At 39.6% G+C, this 19,322-nt stretch overlaps 1 long non-coding RNA gene across 1 annotated transcript in view; it reads left to right on the top strand.

Annotated features, from left to right (window-relative positions):
- The first annotated feature begins 2,474 nt into the window (after positions 1-2,474).
- LOC115939333 (uncharacterized) overlaps positions 2,475-19,322 on the top strand; it is a 558,748-nt gene continuing 541,900 nt past the window's right edge. The window contains exons 1-2 of the long non-coding RNA XR_014138275.1: positions 2,475-2,756; positions 16,190-16,306. This is a non-coding gene — a long non-coding RNA (uncharacterized LOC115939333). The remainder of the gene's footprint in view (positions 2,757-16,189; positions 16,307-19,322) is intronic.

The raw sequence follows: 19,322 nt of genomic DNA, 5'->3' as shown, positions 1-19,322 counted from the left end.
CTTTTAGCATAGAGATAAATGCCATCTGGGAAAAAGTGGCAATCTAATATAACATTCAGACAAGTTGTTTTCAAGTAGAAAGGAAATACACATTCTCGGTAGTGTATCCCATACTTCAGGCAGTGAAGCACTCATGAGCCCTTTCTAGAAAAAAACAACTTGGTCAGATGAGAGAAGGAGAATAAAACAAAACCATCTGTGGAAGCCAGAATAATGTACCTTCTCCCCAGATGGCCACGTCCTAATCCCCAGAACATGTGAGTATATTACTTTACATGGCAAAAGGGACTTTGTAGGTGTAAAGTTAGGGATCTTTAGAGGGGGAACCTATCTTGAATTACTAATGGTCCCAGTGTGATCACAACTTTTCTTATAAGTGAAAGAGGGAGGCAAGAAGGTCAGAATCAGAGAGGTATTTGAAGATTTACTATATTGTAGGCTTTGAGGGTGGGGGAAGGGGCATGAGCTAAGGAATGCAGACAGCCTTTAGAAGCTGGAAAAGGCAGTGAGACAGATTCTCTCCTGGAGCCTTCAAAAGGGACACAGCCCTGCCAACACCTTGACTTTAGCCCAGTGAAATCTATTTTGCACTTGCGACATACAGGACTGTAAGATAGTAAGTTTGTGTTGTTCTAAGCTCTAATTTGTTATAGTAGCAATAGGAAACCAACATACTACCAACAAACCAAATAAAAACAAAGAGAGAAAGAAATCTCCCAAAATTCAGGAATGGAGATACCATGGTAAAAGGGACTTGCTGTGAACATTGAATGACTTTGAATACAGAACTAAGATAAACTAATTCTGGGAATTATGATTTTAGAGTAGACAATAAATGTATAGTCTATTGATGGATTAGTTGAGATAGTAGCTAGAATACAGTTAGGATGCTATAAAAAGAAACCTAAAAACGAATTGGCTTTAACGAAATAGAAATGTATTTCATTCTCATGTAAAAGCCTGGGTGGATAATCCAGGGCTGGTTTGGAGGTTAAAGGTATTGGGACCCAGGCGTCTACTGCTTTGTTGCTCTGCCCATCGTCAGCGTGTGACTTTCATCTCATATTCCCACATGGATGTTCCAGCCATCACCATCATGTCTGCATGCTAGCCTGTGGAGAGGTGGAAAAGGGATCTAGGCAATAGCCTGCTCCTTCTCTGTTAAGGCGTGGTGTAGAAGTTGCAGATACTTCTCCAGTATTTTGTTGCCCAGAATTTTGTCAGATGGCCACAACTGCCTGTAAAGGAGGCAGGGAAATGTTGTCTTTAGCAGGGACGTCTTGTGCTCAACTAATACTTATAATTGAAAAAGGGGGAAACAGAGACTGGGGAAGAAGAAGCAGTTTTTGCCACACTTGATGATATAAAAATAATGATATAATCTGAATCAGGGATTGAGGAGGGAGACAGAAGGTAATGTGGTCTGCTTCCTCCCTCCCATTTTTATGGCAGGACATGGTTCCATTCGAAGCATCTAGAGTTGAAATATGTAGTTGAAATTATTTCAACTCAGTTTTCATAATCACTTTTTGACCTAAGAGTGATCTTTTTGGGAATACTTCTTATGGTAAATAAACATTTCATATTCAAGGATTACTTCAATTTTACCTCATTTTCATTTTTTTGGTTAAATAAAATTAAAAATAAAATTTTAATGTTGAAATAGCATTCATATTGTGATTCCATTTTAATGAAAGTCAGTAGATTTTTTTCTGGATATATGAATAGATAGACATCTAGAATAATACTCTCACATAATATTAAGTATGGTTATTTATGGGCAGTAGGATTTTGGGCAATTTTTTTCACTGTTAGACTTTTCTGTTTCACTTTAATTTTTATAATGAGACATGTAATTTTAAACAAAATGAGTAAGTCTTTTTTCTTAACAAAGATACAGTCATTACTAATGTGAGGAGGAAGGGATTTTTAAAATTTTATAAGAAGTATCACGGAGTGTCCTTAATTAGTGCAATAACACAAGCTTGAATTTCTAAAAATCTCTTTAATAACTCTTCTTAACGTATTATGTTTACTGTTTTACATATCTCCTTTCTGTTTTCCTGTCATGATTCGCAGGAAACCTCTCCAACTCGAAAGGGAATGTTTTCAGAGAGCAGTAGAGATGTTTTCCTTCCAGACATTCTTGCGTGGGCAGGGATCTCCAGGAAGCAGAGGCATCAGTGATAGCTATAAAGAAAAAAGAACTCAGACTGAATTCTGTGGATTGTGGGAAGAACAGGACAAACCCATGCATCCAGCCTGGGGTTCATAAGAGAATGTACAGAGCTATCAAAACCTGCCACTTAGCCCAGAGCTTCTGCTGCTCTGAAAATGGTGTTTTCTACCACCCTACCTTATCTTCCTGGCCTTTGGGTCTTACTTTATTGGATCAGGAATGAGCCCTTAATCTGGGACAAACAGTATTTTGGTTGGCTGGTGACAACCTATATGGCTTGGCTTGAAAATACAATGTGTGCAATGTCTGAGTTATGCTCATGTCGCTGACTGGTTTCCCACGAAGTGCTCTGAAATTGTGTAGGACGGTTATCCGGGAGTGCTCTCAAGATCAACAAGGGGCAGGGGAGGGGGAGAGGGGAAGGAAGGAAGCATGAGTGGGCAGAGGGAGCAGCTGAATGGTGATGCAGTCTCACTGCAGGGCTTAGCAGATCCTGTAGAGAGTTTTGAAGCTGGAATGAATCTTCAGAGATGTTCCGAGTTGGAACAAGAGGACGAGGCCACTATGCTCTCTATTTGTAAGTCCAGCTGCCCAGGAAGGGGACACTGCTTTGGGTGGGGCAGCTGAGGCAGTCTTTGTGGGGGCTGACAGCTGGGGACTCTGTCAGCAGCACTCCCAGTGGCTAGGGGAGAAATCCTGTATTTCCGAAGGGGCTCTGGGTGGCACATTGCAGTTGTTTGTCCATTGCAGCCCCCTTCTCCTTTTTGCTATCAGTTAGAATCTCTCTATTTTGGGATTTGGGACAGGTAACATAGTGTGCATTGTCACTTTCTATGGAAGAGAGTGGAAGTCCTTGTGAAGAAGGGGCCAGGGAGGCCTATGGAAGCTCATGTCATGAAACAGAAGCTGTACATACACAAGAAAGCAGCTTGGATTAGGCCAGAGAGCACCAAAGGGGGCCACCAAGCACCCTAATGATGTGAGGTGGACTTCTGACGTGTGAACTCCTGTGGCTGAGTCAGCTCCAGTGCAGTTCTTGATTTTCTGTAGATAGAATTTTCCCTACGGTTTTACAGGTATTCTTCCTTTAGATAGTAGCCCAAAGGTCTGAAATTCTATGGTGACCTAAGTGTACATAATTCCATGTAGCCTGATCTATATAAATGCAAGGGACTCAGGACCAAGATGTATAGGCCATCCTCTTTGGGGGACCATTTATCTGTATCACCACTGCCATAATAACATGGCCCCAGGTGATGCAGGATGATGAAAGGCGCAGGTTATGTTTAATGTTCCTTTATCACATCCATCTAGTGCCACTTCTGGGTTCTTGCCCCACGTCATTCATTCTGACCTTACACTGTACGATGGAACAAAATATTCTGACAGTGGATATTTAGTTAATAAGTACTCAGAGTATTTAGTTAAATAAATGAGATGGAGCAGTATTAATTCTTGACCTTCATAATATTGAAGGTATTGATATTAAATGAGATCAGTAATATAAACATTTGTTATGCACATATCACATGTCAGCCGCTACGTAAGGGCCTTTGCATATATTATTTCAATTAATACTCAAATGTCAGATGATAGGTAAGTGTTTTTCTCCCCTTGTTGCAGATGAGGGAACTGGTAGTCAGGAGACTAAGCATCTTGTCAAAGGTCATAAGGCTAGTAAGTGGTAGAGCCAGGACTGAAAGCGGGCAGCTTGCCTCCAGACTCTGCACCTTTCTGCACCCTAGATTGAAAGGATTGCAGTCCTTATGCCCTCAGCACTGGGCTGTTGACAGAGTAATGGGTGGTGGTCTGGAGAGCTCTGTTCTCCTCCCTCAGGGGCTGCTCTGCCTGAAATTCAACCCTTTGAACTTCCCTCCTGAGGCTCTTCTTGCAGCTGGCCTCTTTCAAGTGGCACAAATTTTATAGGACACCCGACACTAGGATTCATTTTCACCAAGATATTACTAGATTGTTGAAGCAGTTTAATCTCATAAAACCAGTCTCGGATATTAGATGTTTGGGAGTCTGGAGCACACTCAAGAGAAAAGAGCGGGTTGAAGTCACCAAAGGCAAATTTCCCTCAGAGGTGTTTTCCCTGCTCTTGACCGTGTTTAAAGATTAGCTTGTGTGTAGGATATCCTTTAGCGTGCACAGAAGATAAGGGCCAGAGTCAGCAAATGCCAGTTGAATTTTAAAAGTTGGATACAATCCAAATAATGTTTATTTTACTTATTTTGTAAGTCAACATATTAAAATCGCTGAAACATGCTGAAATATGATTTTGGAGAATGGCAGTGGTTCTGAGTTACGTTCCAAACTCCTCACTGTCAGTTTTCTTTTGTTGCTTTGAGCAAGGACCTTCAGGTGGTGGAAGTACAGTAGTCTCTGTATTACCTCGAAAGCTGAAGCCTGTCCCTGGTGGTTGCCTAGCAACCTTTGTCTCTTTTGTATTCTTTTGTAAAAAAGTATTTTTCTATTGTACAACGCAAAATTTTGTATTTGTATTTATTGACGATTTAAAATGAGGTTCTTATTTGTGTGTTAGAATACAAGAAAGTCCATGTGAGTCCATCAAACCTCTGAGTAATAATTACGAGACAGTGAAGCCTTATTTGGTGAAACTACAAGTAGGAACGACCCCACAATCATAAAGGCATTTCAGAATCCTGCTGCAAAGCATAAAGGACTCCAAGAATGTGCTACTCCTAATGGAACCGCGTGTTTCTTATGAAATGTTGCTTTTTAAATATGTATATTATTAGTGCTCTCATGGGCTAAATGTATTTTTATTGAAGATACTATCCTAAAGTTGCTTGGCACTCAAAGCTATAGAAATAAGAAAGATGCAAAACAATATAAAACGTGTGTAAAATATTTTCAGTATTTTTTAACTTTTTAATTTTTCAGAACTTATGGACATGATGATTTGCTAGTTTTTTTTGTTTTGTTTTCCTCTCAGTGAAGGAACCCTTAGGCGCTTGTGTGATTTACATTCTAATTTTCCTCTTTGAACTCACCTTTCCTTGGTCTTTATACAAAAGGCTTGAGAACTGAACCTCCATAAGTATTCATGGTGAAAGCCATGATTCTCTTAATGTCTGGAGAAATTAAATTTTGATCTGTAGAGATGATCTTATGGCAAATATTTAGCTGCCCTAAACATAGAAGCTACGTTTATGTAAACAGTGAAACCCAAATATGGAGTTGAAGTGGAATTCGAGGCCTTCATCTGTGCAAAAGATTCCTAATTAAGTAATGTCAGGATCAAATGGAAGAATATTCTTAGAAATTAATGTGCTCCTCTTAGTAACAAGGAACTAGTATTAAACAGTGCTCAGAAGTTTTTAAATGCTCTTACATTTGATAAGACTTCGGTATAAGACTGGTTTCATGAATAACTAATTTAAGCAGGTTCCCTAAATCGTCTACCCAGATGTTCTACAGCTGTGGCATGAAGCAATGGATCATTCATTTGCCAAAGACTCGTTTAGAACAGTCTCTCATCTGCAATATGAGAATTTCATTCACTATACTTTCTAAAAAGAAGTCAGGACTTAAATAGAAATGTGGAGGGGAGGGCGCCTGGGTGGCTCAGTTGGTTATGCGACTGCCTTCGGCTCAGGTCATGATCCTGGAGTCCCTGGATCGAGTCCCGCATCGGGCTCCCTGCTCGGCGGGGAGTCTGCTTCTCCCTCTGACCCTCCCCCCTCTCATGTGCTCTCTCTCATTCTCTCTCTCTCAAATAAATAAATAAAATCTTTAAAAAAAAAAATGTGGAGGGGAGCCTTCTTCCTGCAGTCCTTCCTAAAAGTTTGCAATGCACTGGGGCTTGCCCTTTCGGGGGGCTATTTTATTAGGGGCCAGCCACAGAGCTGACTCAAGAGGGTTTCAGGTAGCCAGATGGAGGAAGTTAATTAATTAATTAATTAAATTTTAAAAGATTTTATTTATTTATTTGAGAGAGAATGAGATAGGGAGCATGAGAGGGGGGAGGGTCAGAGGGAGAAGCAGACTCCCTGCTGAGCAGGGAGCCCAATGTGGGACTCGATCCCGGGACTCCAGGATCATGACCTGAGCCGAAGGCAGTCGCCCAACCAACTGAGCCACCCAGGTGCCCCGGGAGGAAGTTAATTTAGTCGAAGTTTAAAAAAGATCTGAAGTTGGTGTTTATTTCATCATCTCCTAATCTGGTGAAAAAACATACCCATGACTCAGACAAACTGAGTACATGTGTGTGTATGTACATGTGCACATGGGACCTCTTTTCATTCATTCCCTATTTGTAGGTTTTGTGATTTTTAAATGTCTTTTTTCCCCTTCATCATTCTCTAGCTGTTCATTTTTTTTTAAGATTTGATTTATTTATTTGTCAGAGAGAGAGGGAGGGAGAGAGAGCACAAGCAGAGGGAGCAGCAAGCAGAGGGAAAAGCAGGCTGCCTGCTGAGCAAGGAGCTCGATTTGGTACTCGATCCCAGGACCCTGGGATAATGACCTGAGCCAAAGGCAAACTCATAACCGACTGAGCCACCCAGGCATCCCTCTAACTGTTCATCTTGACTAGATCCTACAGGCACAAAATGTTTGTGTGCATGGCTGGAGAAAAACAAGGATGTGACATTGCTATGTGGTTCATGGCAGGGTCCACCCCTTCATCCTTTTGAGTTGACTTATGGACCTGGTATGTCTTTGAACAATTATATCCATAGAAGTATGGGTGAGGAAGGGTTTTGGATTTGAGAATTACCTGATTTTTCTTCCTTCAAATGTCGATAGGGAGAGCACTGTGTACGGCGGTTCTGTTCATGGAGTCAGTCGTTCTTCTGTCCCTGCATCTGTGGGGGAGGGAGAACTGCTATTGACTTGTTATTAGCCGCAGCGCCCCATTTTAAGAGGCTGACCTGTAAGTATGACATTGGAATCTAGTTCCTTTTTCTTTCTGTTCTTGAAGAACAGAAAAGAACTAAGAGTCACTTGAAGTTTTCCTAATCAAAGATCAACCGTAGTTCCTGAATTTTACTAATTCACTGGCTCTTCCCTGACTGGCAGGTGAACCTCAGCCTACTTTTAGTTCTTTCCATTTTTTATCTACATCTTGGAAGTTCTCAGGTGGGATCTTCTGAGTTCTCACAAGTCAGCCCTTTCGCTCCCTATGCTACTAGACTAGTCCGTGTCATGTGGTTGCTGCCAAGATGCCTGCAGCGTGTGGAGATGTTAGTGCTCTGCTCTGGGATCCTGCCTATCTAGATTGGTGCTCTCCTGCAGCCACCATGCTGCTTGATCATCCCTTCTCCAGGTGTGGATGCCCCCCAGGGGTCCAGCCACACGCTGTCTTGGCCCTAATACTCCTGTAGTATTCTGGCAGTCTGCTCAGAACAGCAGGCTTGTAGTAGGCTGCTATTTATGCTTATCCAGGCTCTCATTCTCTTCATCTCACCTTTCGTTTGGGAACCCACCTCTTCCTCTTCTCTGTGGTCCAGTGGGATTGTTAATCACTGTGCCTTGCACACACATGGCCTGCAGGTGTCTTCTGAACCCAAGCTAGGATGAGGCGACTCAGTCTCCAGGAAATTTGCACGGTGATTGCAGGGACATACCCTTGGAAGGAAGTTGTTACTCCAGTGGTATTGCCTCAAAGAGACTATCTATGAGATTTTGACGATTGGTCCCTGGGGGCTATTCTGCTTTCTGTCCTTCCTGGGTTTAGGTGGATCAGCTTTCCTTCTCTGGCTAAGATAACCAGAGTCAGTTTCGGTTGCTTAGAACCAATTAACTGTTCCTGACACCATAGGGGAATGGCCACCTTTCTGATCACTTAGAGTTGGTTGCAGCAGGTTACCTGGCCCTTAAGGAGTTAGAAGATTTAATGAGATGCCTGTTTGGTTATAACTACAACTTCAGTCTTTCCAGAGGATCTGCCAATGTTCTGGGTGGGTGGGGTGGAAGGCTCATCTGATAACCATGTCCTGTAATCAGGATAACATCTTCCTCCTGACCCCAGGCTCTGTTACTGAGGCTGTCTGGTACAGTGACTCTACTGTGGGCACAGGGTCCTGATGGGCAAATAATTGCCTGGAGATGTAAGTAATTTGAGAATGTATATTCCATTCTATGTAATTACATGAGTTACAAGTTGGACAAATTTGATACATCCCACCCCATGGTGGACTCTCTTTTTCTAGTCCTGATGGTTCCTCTTCTCACATTTTGGCTTCTGCCACTTCCTCTCCCCTTCCTTCATGAGTTTTCTCCAGTTAAATTGTGGTAGGTACCACAGGAGTTCTTTCCCTAGAAGTAACCGCATCCCGTGTAAACCTAATGGATATAAATAAAACAGGTAGCAAGAGGATGGTGTTACCTAACTCCACACAACTGAATGATTCCAAAATCACAGCCCATACCCAGCAAAGACACCATTACAGTGTGTTTACTGAGTGATTACCAGGCGTATGTTGTGCCAACTACATTTATAGTTATTTTATTTCAGCCTCTCAACAACCTGGAAGTAGCTAGTATTGTCTCCCTGCTCCAGTATTTTCATGTTTTATAGATGAGAAAATTGAGGTTCAGTGTTGTTGAATATGCTCTCAGATGTTACCTGTATTTGAGTTCTATCTATCCAGATCCAAAGCCCATACTTCCTCTGTCACTGCTCTTATTCAGCTTCATTCTACAAATTCAAGTTATCATAGGATCAGAAGTTGTAATATATTAGATATGGCCACTGTTATAAAATAATTCACCATTTAGGGGCACCTGGGTGGCTCAGTCGTTAAGCATCTGCCTTCGGCTCAGGTCATGATCCCAGGGTCCTGGGATCGAGCCCTGCATCGGGCTTCCTGCTCCTAGGGAAGCCTGCTTCTCCCTCTCCTGCTCCCCCTGATTGTGTTCCCTCTCTAGCTGTGTCTCTCTCTGTCAAATAAATAAATAAAACCTTTAAAAAAAATAAAATTATTCACCATTTAGCAGAAGAGCCAGTTTAAACACTAGTTGTAATAAGACTTTATTATTAGAGGCATGGGCAAAATGTCTTGGGAGCCTAGAAGAGGGAAAACTAATTCCACCTGGGTTCGGGTCATAGAGGAAGGCTTGCTAGAGGAGGGGACTTCTGGATTGGAATTTGAAGATTAATAGGAACCTACTGGGCCTCCTCACTCTGCTCAGGCTCTGACACTGTATGTCAGGCAGCCATGGATTCCTGAGCATGAAATGTGCTTGGCGTCATTAATGACTTAGCCTGAATTGTCCAAAAAGGGAGTGGAAAGGAAGTAATCTGGAAAGAGGGAAGGGAAGGGAGGAGTGGGGGACAGAAAAACAAAAATGGGTAAGGATGAAAGATGAAAGAGAAATTTATGACCTTGAATCCCAGGTGGGTCCTGAACACAGCCCAGCAATCTTAGTTATTTCCTTCTTCCCTTTATCATTTTTCCATGATCCCAGAAGACTATTTTCATCCTACCTACTCGTACCCTTAAATCTTTAACATCTTTCACCATTTTTTATTCTCACTGATTCTGATTCTTACTTCATAGAAAATAATGAACATAGAACTCCCTCTCCTTCGCAGCATTAAATCTTCTGACCTATCTGCATCTGTACTTTATGCTCTGACCTTGCTCGTTTTTACGGGGGAACTGTCCTTGCTCTTTCCTAAGGCCACCTACCTGTTGCTACTCAGATACTGTTCTTGGAACTGTTTCCTCTCTCTCTGGTAATATGAGTTTTTTCTCCTTTCTAATGAGTCACCATGCATGTTAGAATATATCCCATCTTCAAGCAAGCAGGCAATCAAGCAAGCCCTTCTTTGACCCCATAAGCTTTTTTTCCTTTCTTTTTATAGTAAAACTCTTCCAACAATTGTCCATGCTTGCTGTCTCTACTTTTCCCTCTTTCAGTCTTGCTTGAACACTTCAATAAAAATTTTATCTTCACCATGACAAGAAAACAGCTTTTACCAGGGTGTCACCAATGATCCTTCTTCATTTTTTGTTTTATGTGAATCTCAGCAATGTTCACCAGTGGATCACTCCCTTCCTGAAACAGTTTCTTCACTTGGATTCTGGAACACCTTACTTTCCTGATTTCCCTCCAGCTTTATTAGTTTGAAAAAAAATATCTCTGATATTGGGTTATTATTTGTTAATATTTGGAATAAATTATGCACTTTATAAAATGTCTTTTAGTATCTAATGAAACTTTTATGATTTAATCTTTTTTAAACTTACTGTGATGAGTCTATTAGTACATATTGACTATTTGTCATTCTTAGAATGAACTGTTTGGTTGTGACATATTACTCTTTTGTTGTATTCACTCTATTTATATTTTAATTGGGAATTTTGTTTAAATATTCATAAATGAAATTTGCATGTATGACATTTTGGTGCATTTTTGGGTCATTTTATATGTGTTATGCTGGTTTTTAAAAATTAAATGTTATTTTCTCCTTTCTCCATGTTCTGTAATAATTGGTTGCTTTTATAAAAATTGTTCCCATTCCTTATAAATAATTCAAGTTTGAAAGGAAAAACAAAACAAAATGGAGACTCACTCCAAATTCTATCATTTGAAAATAACTATAATTAATATTAAACATGATACCAGATCTCTCTTGATGCGTATATATATATATTATGTTTGTGGATACAAAGAACAGTGTGGCTAGAAGTTGGTAGGTGCTCAATTAATGATATCTGTTTATTGAATAAATAGAATGTTAGATGGAATTAGTTTTGCACACATGAAGTCATACTAAATTGTATATTTATTAAATTTTATTATATTATTTTAAATAAAAATTAACAAAATTAGTTTTACTTGATAGTAACAAAACAAATAGTTGAAATAACTGAAACTGGAGATAGTTCAGAAATTTAGATAAACTTTTTATCACAAAATATTAATTTTTAAAAGATGCCTCTACGGTTTCAGAAAAATAATTCAATAAAAAGGAAGATTTGATTTATTATATTTATTTTTACTTTTTATTTACTTTTACTTAACTTTTAGGTAATGATGATTGATAGCAATTTAACAATTCCTATCTTCACTTCATTATTTTTTATTAATGTGTTATTTTAAGTCCTCATATTTATTTTGCTTACTTTCTGCTCTTTACTCATCATTTCTAAGTTTGTCTTAGTCTTATTACCATAATTTAATATTTTCAGTATTCACCACTGATCCTTTTAGCAAGCCTTCTTTATTCATCTCTGTTGCCTTGTTTCCATTGTTCGGTGGAATTTGCAAGGCAGTCTTGTGAGTGCTACACTTCATTATCAATAATCAACCTCTTGGTTGGCTAGGTTCTTGATATTTCACATTCCCTCAGAACTTTGCATATATTGTTAATATCATTTTCTGGTAGTATATGCTTCTATGGAAACATCTAAGACCAGCCTGTTTTTATTTTATTTCATTTCATTTTATCATTTTTTTTAAAGATTTTTTTTTAAATTTATTTATTCATTTGACAGAGAGAGACAGCGAGAGCAGGAACACAAGCAAGGGAGTGAGAGAGAGAGAAGCAGGCCTCCCGCGGAGCAAGGAGCCTGATGCCGGGCTCGATCCCAGGACTCTGGAATCCTGATGTGAGCTGAAGGCAGACGCTTAATGACTGAGCCACCCAGGCGCCCCCATTTTATCATTTTTTAATGCTACAATGGAGTTTTTGTTGGAGGGGAAGAACTCCTGGATTCACTTCATCTTCACTCACCCATCTTTTCTCCAGAGCTGTTCCCATTCCATCTGGTGATGAAAAGGAAACAATAGGGCATCTCTCTGATTCTGGTTCTGTTAGAGTAGACAAACATGATCTGTGACTCCCAGTTAAGTTTGAATTTCAGATAAACAATGAACACCTTTTTAGTATAAGTATATCCAAGTGAAACTGGGTGTGCTGTATTTTATTTGTTAAATCTGGCAACCTTAGGTACCATTGGTAATAGGTTGGTTTTCTTGCCTTTGTTGGATGTGAGTGGGTGATGAGAGCCTGACTGGGGCATTTCAGTGTTTCTTCTGTTCCCTGGCTTACTGTTTCCTCAGAAGATCTTATGTCATTAATATTCTCATTTGTTTTCAATCCTCTCTGATCCTTTGGGGATTATTAGGTCTGAATAGACCTGATAGCCTCCCTGTTCTGTAGAGACAGTAGCGGCCATTCTTCCCACCTCACTGGCAACTTGTAGAAAAGTGACAGGGGCATCTGCCTCCTTCAGAATTGGTTTGTCCATGTCTTTCTAGGGAACATCATTGTCATTCAGTTTGCTTCTCTGTGAATTGGGGCTATTAGTGAGAATTCTCAGTATATTTTAACTTATCTTTCCCTTGTTGTGATATGGGTCAAAAGCCACACTATGCCATGTTACATCATAACAGAATCTTTGCCTCTTTTCTTCTAGACATTTATGGCAGAGATTTGGACTCTTTTTGACTTGTGTGTGTTTATGTGTACATGTTTATTAGTTTTCACTACTTTTTTCCTTCAATTTGGGGGAAGATGGATTATCTGTGACTGTCTCCAATCTACCATTTTTACTCAAAACCAGTATAAATAACACAATAATTATCCCAGACTTAAAATTTGAAATATTTCACTCATAAACTTGCCTGAATTCAATGTTTTTATGAGAATTGGTTTTTTGAAAACTTTGGAATTTTTTCCATGTTTTGGTTTTAAGTTTTCTCTTTTTTGAGGGTTTTAACATTTTTAGAAAAAAAATGTACAAACTATTCTTTTAAAATTATTTTAGCTTATATTTATTATATTTCCCTTTTCATATTCTTAAATTTGTGTTTTTGTGTTTTCTCCCTTTTTGAAATCTTTGGTAGTATAGTGGTTTTACCTAGTTTATTTACCCACCCTCCTAAGAGACTAGCTTTTATATTTTATCAACAAATTCTACTTTTTTGTTTTCTAATTTATTAATTAGTATTATTTAATTATTTTTTTCTTAAGTTGATGATATTATTTATCAATGTAACATGTACTTATCTTTTTTTTTTTAAAGATTTTATTTATTTATTTGTTAGAGAGAGCATGGGCGAGAGAGAGTGAGCAAGAGAACAAGCAGGGGGAGCTGCAGGCAGAGGGAGAAACAGGCTCCCTGCTGAGCAAGGAGCCCGATGCGGGACTCCATCCCGGGACCCTGGGATCATGACCTGAGCCGAAGGCATCCACTTAACCGACTGAGCCACCCAGGCGACCCAACATGTACATATCTTGAATCTAATTAAACTTTACCTTTGTATACAGCCATATAACCACTCCACAGGCCAATTTATAGAACTTTTCATCACCCCAGAAAGTTTCTTGTGACTTTTTCTTATGAACACTACCCCTATCACCCTGCAAGAGGTAATTATTCTGCTGATTTCTATTACCATAAATTAGGATGGACTATTATTGAACTTCTGATAAATCAGTATTACAGTGGGGCTTTGGCTTTTTTTGCTCAACATAAAGTTTTCAGAATTCATTTATGTTACTGAGTCTATTTGTTTAAAATTTATTTTTATGCTGTCCTGATTGTATGTTTTGTTATTTTCCATTTCAAATGTGATGGTTAAGTTTTGTTTATTTTTGTTTGGTAACATGATTCAGGTCATAGATTTTCCTTGTAGTGCAATATTAGTTTCCTCCTAGGTTTTGGTGTATGTACCTTAATCAGTGATTGTAAGTTAACCATTTTATTTGGCCATTCAGTGTCTCTGATTGTCTGTTTATGGAGTTGGAAACTTTAGATATCTTGATTTTTGTAACCCAGTACAGGTCGTGATGATTGATGAGATACTGTAAGTTCACCAGATGTCCTCATCCATAAAGAAAGCCCAGCACTCTGCCTACTTGGCTAAAATTTCTAATTGTTTTCATTTCAGAACTAGGTTTCTGTATCCTGCTGGTAGTCAGTCCAAAGGGAAGTTATAGCTTTTTTTTTTCCCCCAAAAATGTGAAGATCGACAAAATGGTGAGGAAATGAACAGTTAAAAGTTTAAGGTATGATTTCCTTTTCAAGATAACATATTTTGGCCGAACCAGATTACTTTAACCAAACAAACTAGAAGATTCTTTATACTTTTTTTTTGTCTTAAGACTCCTGCTTCAGAATTTATTTATTTATTTTTTTCAGTTTAAGTTTTCATGTCACTTAGTGATGACAGTTTTATTCTGGTCTTCAAACTGAAGTCTGAATTTGTAGTAATCAGAAGTTCAAGCAACTTTTATGTGTTTCTCTGTGGGTATGTCTTGTTGTTAAATTGTTTTTAATTTTCATTTTAGGAATTACAGTCTTGTACTAGATACTCTCTCTGTCTGGAATGCTTTCATCCCATGATCGTAGATGGCTGGCTCCCTATTGTTAGTTAGACCTTAGAGAGACCTTCCTCGATGATCCATCTAAAATAGCTATTGATCTCTCCTTTTCCCCTTTTCTGTTTTAAATCTCTGTGTAGCACTATGGTCATTGTGTATTTTCCTTTCCTTTCTTCCCTCCTTCTCTCTAGTTTTAGATGTCTGTCCTAGTTTAGGTGTTTGTCTCCCAACTGCTCACAAAATGGTGTAAATGCCAAGGAGTAGGAATCTTGTCTGTGAGAGTCACCTCTATTTCCAGTGTTTAGAGCAGGACCCAGAATAGGTCATTGTGAGACATTAAATGAGTTAATGAAGGAATGAATTAGAAGTCCCCAATTATTCCAATGAATACAATATTGAAGGAATTATAATTAGTGAACATTCTGTAAAGCATCATTTAATGTTTGAATGAGTGTCTGAATGAGTGAACTTCTACATCCTTAGGGAAGATGTGTTTCTTTGTATGATCCCTTATGTAAATGTTTAATAATTCCTTCTCACTGAAACTGTTTGCTTTTTCCCAACATACGGCCTTTCTCTTGATCCCATTCTTGAGTTTATCCTGAGTTCAGTCCCTGGCCTCCTTTTTCTTATTTTAACTGGGCACATCTAAAATAGGATTACTAGAAAAGGTGGCTCTAAAGAAAAAAAATTTAAAAAACAGCTGTAGTTCTTCTCATATAACAAGAGTAACCTAAAACAGTGATTAATTAATGAATAATTTTTGCATTTTAGATTGCTTTATATTTTAGCAATTGACATATTCAGGTGATAAATTCATGCTTACAATGTGCTGGGCACCGGGGATATACAGATGAGAAAAGCAAAGTTCTTACTTTTGAGGAGCTCACATACTGTTATGGAAGATAAACTTTTAAACCCTTAATTTGATGAGTTCAAAAAGGTGCCACAGGACATATACAGTGTTGTTGAAAATTGCATAGGCATTCACCAGGAAGGTAAGGCTGAGTAGAACATTCTTAAGCATGTGCCCAGGGGTCTCTAAGGCACTGGGTTCTAATCAATTCCAAGTCATTCTCCAACAGATGCCTACCCTGTTCCAGCACTTCTAGGCAAGGGGGATGCTGCTTAGCAGTGTCTGGCATATGGTACACGCTCAAAAAAATATTCAGTGAATTAATAATAACTTTGTTCATTGGATGACAAAGATCCATCAAGAGTTTCCTAGTGGGGTATATATGAGTAATGTTTTGTTTTGTTTTTAAATGCTCACACCGACATCAGGGTGTAAAGACCTAAAATTGGCAAGAGTCTGGTACCTGTGGGACCTGCTGGGATAATCCAGGGGGTCAGTGACTCTGACTTTCCTTGGAGCATCTGAGCAGGAGCCTTCACAGCACATATGTAAAGCAGGGGAGCGGGGCTGGATTCAGGAGAAAAAATGTAGAGTTCAGAGGAAGGAGCAAGCACTACTGTGTTCAAGAACCAACTGTGCACTGCAAATAATCTTTCTAAGTTACTCAGAAGCGTTCAGAAGCAAAGGCCCTTTGCATGAGAATCATTGGATTGTTATCGTTACTCTCTTAAGTTACAGCTTCCGAAATGAAATCTTTTGCTGTTCTCCTCTAAGACCTGATATTTGTCTCTTGGCTCCTGCGCTAGGGCAGTTTGGCTTTTTAATTTTTTTTTTTTTTTTTCCTAAGAAGGAAAAACGCTGCTATCCTCCTTCAGTAAGAACCTGTCTGTGATGGAAAATTGTCTCCCTAGAATTTCTCACACATTGATGGAGATTGAACTCAGGGCAGAATCCATTTGTCAGGGTAAGTTTGGTAAAGGGACTCTTGTCCTCCAGGCTGCGACTGAAGTCCCTCCATTTAAGGTTCTGTGGTGGTGCCCGTATATAAGGCAGTGGTGCTTCCTGAATCTCAGTCACGTAAAATCTCGCATATAGGGGAGGTCCCGCCTGTATGATTATTGATGTTTTTTATTTTATGTTATTATTTTATTCTTTAAGATTATTTATTTATTTATTATGTCAGAGAGAGAGAGCACAAGCAGAGGGAGAGGCAGAGAGAGAGGGAGAAGCAGGCTCCCCACCGAACAGGGAGCTTGATGGGGAGACTCGATCCCAGGACCCTGACATCATGACCTGAGCTGAAGGCAGATGCTTAACCAACTGAGCCACCCAGGTGTCCCTATTGATGTTTTTTAAATTAAACTTTGAATTAAGCAAAGTAGATTAAAAAATTAGACTGATTCTAAGCAAATGCAGTCATGGAATCACAGATTTTGTGTGCTACTTTTTTCCCTCCTGATGCACATTAGCATAAATTCATAACTCATAAAAGATGTTTGTTCTCAGATCTGATGAAATGATCTTGTGTTTCCCTAACTGTATAGGACTTCCACCTCAGGAAACTCTGGCATAGTGTTTTGAAGCTTACGCAAACCTTTGTGAGCCACAGCTCCAGCTAAAATCTGGAGATGAGGAAAGAATAGTGGAGGGGCCCCGTGCCTCTGCCCCCGACAGCTGTATAAGTCTGCTGATCAATTTGAGGGGAAGTAATAGGGTCCCAGCAGATGAGGAGCCCAGAGTACACATTTTTCTTCCCAGAAAGAGGAAGGTAAGCCCCAGTTTTGGTGTGACCAGTGAAGACATGGTCCCAGACACTGGGAGATTAGCTACAAAGAATGCCACGGGAGGAGGGGGTGCACAACGCTGCAGGTGGCGCAGGATTCTGGGAGGAACTCATGATGCATGAGAGGCCTGTGCTTTCTCTGGAACCCTGGCCCTCACTGTGATCTTGGCTACTGGGAATTACCAGGTCTCCAGGTAACCGAGGCTTACCCACTCACGTTGGCCAAAAGTCAAGGACATACAGCTTTTATAGCCCCTGTTCCAGTGAAGAATCAGGATTCTCATTGACCAAGCCATCACTCTATTATATGTGTTTGATAATTGAGGAGCCAAGTGGAGAAAGACTACAGCTTTTAGCTGCAAATACAGGAAGAATTCAGAATGACAGAAATGTAGTTACAATGGCACTTCAATTAATAAAACCCATGGAAAACATGCCCTTTTACAAGGAAATCATCATGTTTGAGAAAATACAAAACAAAAACAACTATAAATCACAAAGTTGCTGTACGTGCTTTTACTTGACTAGAGAACACCAGCCCAACACATCCACAAATAAAAAATCCAAGCAGTCAACCAAAAACCTCTCTTTCACAGCTTGTGTTGTCTCCTCAGTTTAAAGTGAAGAAAGAATTCTTTAAGCAAAAATTCCTTTGAGTATCCAGTCTCATCTTTCTGCACCTGCCCCAATAAGGCCCACCAGCTCTGGCATACTTCCTGCCTGAATTCACAGGTTACTCCCTCCCCTTCCCCCAATGTACAAGACCTTCTTTCATTTCTTCTTCTTCCTCATCGAAATTGAGAAGAACCTTGAAATCCAAACCATTTGTCCTCACTGATTATTGATTGATTATATTTTAACTCAACATATCTGTGAGTATGCCCCATGGACCACAGTTTTTTAGATGTCAGTGAGTACTTTATAACCAAAAGGAAAAGTCGCAGGTCAAATTAATTTGAAAATGTGTGATTGAACAACCTGAATGGACTTCTCAGAAACTTTATTGGGTATATGTAAATTTATAAACCATAAGAAGGGTATATATCATCTTGTGCTTCCCAAACTTACTTGATTGTGGTAGAAACTTATTTTTGAGCATCTCCAGGAACTTAAATTTGTCTGACATACTCTGGAGAATGCCATTTTAGCTGAAACTCATCTAAGCTTACCTAAGCAGAGTGTATCTAAACAATTTGTTTAGATTTTACTCCTATAGTAGGTTAACTAGTGGCCCCCAAAAGATGTGTATGAGTCCTAACCCCTGGTACTTGTGAATGTGGTATTATTAGGAAATAAGGTCTTTACAGATGTAATTAAGGATCTCAAAATGAGCTCATCCCAGTTTTAGGGTGGGCCCTGAACCTAATGACAGTGTCCTTATAAGGAATACAAAAGGAGAGGACACAGAGATACACAGGGAGAAGGAGGTCACATGAAGAAGGCAGCAGAGACTGGAGTTATGATACCATAGCCAAGGAATGTGAGGAACCAAAAGAACTTGGAAGGCTCGGGCGCCTGGGTGGCTCAGTTGGTTAAGCAACTGCCTTCGGCTCAGGTCATGATCCTGGAGTCCCGGGATTGAGTCCCGCATTGGGCTCCCTGCTCAGCAGGGAGTCTGCTTCTCCCTCTCCCACTCCCCCCTCTTGTGCTCTCTCTCTCTCTCAAATAAATAAATAAAATCTTTAAAAAAAAAAAAAAAGAACTTGGAAGGCTCAAAGGAGGGATTCTTCCCAAGAGCTTTCAGAGGGGGCATGGCCCTAATGACACTGACTTTGGATGTCTACAGAAGTGAGAGGGAATAAATTTTTCTTGTTTTAAGCCTCTTGATTTCTGATAATTTGTCGTGGCAGCCCTAGGAAAGTAGTATAATGCCATTTATTTCTAATTGTGGAATGTGGTGACTGAGGCTTACTTTTTATTTTTTAAAAAAGATTAGGCGTCAGTGAGCAATGGACAGATACTTTTGAAGGCAGAGACAGACTGTTTTGATCACTGAAAATAAAGTTGATTTAATCTTTTGAGTTGGTTGATTGGTGGGAGGGAGGGAAGGTATATTAGAAGAAATAACCATGATTTCTATTCAAAAGACAGTTTCCTTCCTTTTGGGTCCCTTTCCGTTGTTTTCATGTCTCGGTGACGGGCTCCTGCATCCATCTGTCTTCTCCAGTTTCCGCACCAGATCAGTCACAAACGCTGA

This window comes from Leptonychotes weddellii, chromosome 10, assembly GCF_054177405.1.
Source record: "Leptonychotes weddellii isolate Sample4059 chromosome 10, ASM5417740v2, whole genome shotgun sequence".
NCBI lineage: Eukaryota > Metazoa > Chordata > Mammalia > Carnivora > Phocidae > Leptonychotes > Leptonychotes weddellii.
This window is presented reverse-complemented; position numbering and strand designations above follow the sequence as displayed.